Source organism: Octopus bimaculoides, chromosome 28 (assembly GCF_001194135.2).
Source record: "Octopus bimaculoides isolate UCB-OBI-ISO-001 chromosome 28, ASM119413v2, whole genome shotgun sequence".
NCBI lineage: Eukaryota > Metazoa > Mollusca > Cephalopoda > Octopoda > Octopodidae > Octopus > Octopus bimaculoides.
The window spans coordinates 15,691,010-15,692,410 of NC_069008.1; the positions used below are offsets into that span (position 1 = coordinate 15,691,010).

General features: G+C 43.0%; 1 protein-coding gene across 1 annotated transcript in view; it reads right to left on the minus strand.

Moving 5' to 3' along the window:
* The window catches only part of LOC106883532 (zinc finger protein 271), an 11,339-nt gene that overhangs the window by 4,224 nt on the left and 5,714 nt on the right, over positions 1–1,401 (minus strand). The gene's annotated exons all lie outside the window — the stretch shown is intronic.

Genomic DNA, 1,401 nt, shown 5'->3' on the forward strand with positions numbered 1-1,401 from the left:
GTCCTTCACAATTTGTCTTCAATCGTCTTCCTCTTCACCGTAATTCCTTCGTCAATTATTATATAAATTGGACAATATTATTCAGTTTAGGGATCAGAAATGAAATGCAATTAAACAGCAACAAGATACTTACTAGCGCTCTTTAGTGATTAGAGGTCAATTCCTTGTATACAATTAAAAATATCACTTCCTTTTTGTCATTACATCTAAAAACATGGAGTTGTTTCCCTTTTGACCATGTAAAAATATTCTTTTCTACTCAAATCCACTCACAGGGCTTTGATCGGCCGGAGGCTATAGTAGAAGACACTTGCCCAGGGTGCCACACAGCCACTCCATGTTTTTTTTTTTTTTTTGTATGCCACCACCACAAGTGATGATAAATTCATAAGTTACAATGCTAAGGTCCCCAAGTGGACCTTATAACTGAAGGAGAAACAAAAGAGAACGAGTGATGAGCCTCTGCAGAAAGACAAGGAGGAGATTCGAGAGAATGACAGGGAGCAAGGGGAGGAGGGGGAGGGAATCAGTGACAGGATTTATAAAAGGAGAAATAGTGTTGAAAAAAAGGGAGAAGGTGGGTCGTGTATGAATGGAGTTCCTAGGGGATCCAATATTATAAGGGGGGCGAGGATGGACAGAAAGGGTGCAACAATATAAGAGAGTTGCAGGAGAGTCATATGGGTCGTTGAGAAGGAGAAAGATGAGGAGAGATGTTGAGGAGGAAAAGAAACTGCTGGGGTGGGATTATGGAATTAATGGAGGCAGAGGAGGAGATGTTGGAGGGTACAACACTCAGATGGGGACGGAATGAGTGTGTACGTTACAAGACTATTTTAGATGGAGGTGGACTAATGGAGGGGAAGTAAAGAGAGGCATGAGAGAAATGGGGTGGGAGCAGGAAGTGTAAGGAAGGTCAGAGTGCATCTTACAGGTGTAAGGGCAATAGTGTGACAAAGGTAAAAAGAAATACACAGATCCATATAAATTTATGTATACACATACAAAATGCATGTACACATATAGGCGCAGGAGTGGCTGTGTGGTAAGCAGCTTGCTTTCCAACCACATGGTTCCGGGTTCAGTCCCACTGCGTGGCACCTTGGGAAAGTGTCTTCTACTATAGCCACGGGCCGACCAAAGCCTTGTGAGTGGATTTGGTAGACGGAAACTGAAAAAAGCCCGTCGTATATATGTATATATATATATATGTATGTGTTTGTGTGTCTGTGTTTGTCCCCCCAACATCGCTTGACAACCGATGCTGCTGTGTTTAGGTCCCCGTAACTAAGCGGTTCGGCAAAAGAGACCGATAGAATTAGTACTAGGCTTACAAAGAATAAGTCCTGGGGTCAATTTGATTCGACTAAAGGCGGTGCTCCAGCATGGCCGCAGTCAAAT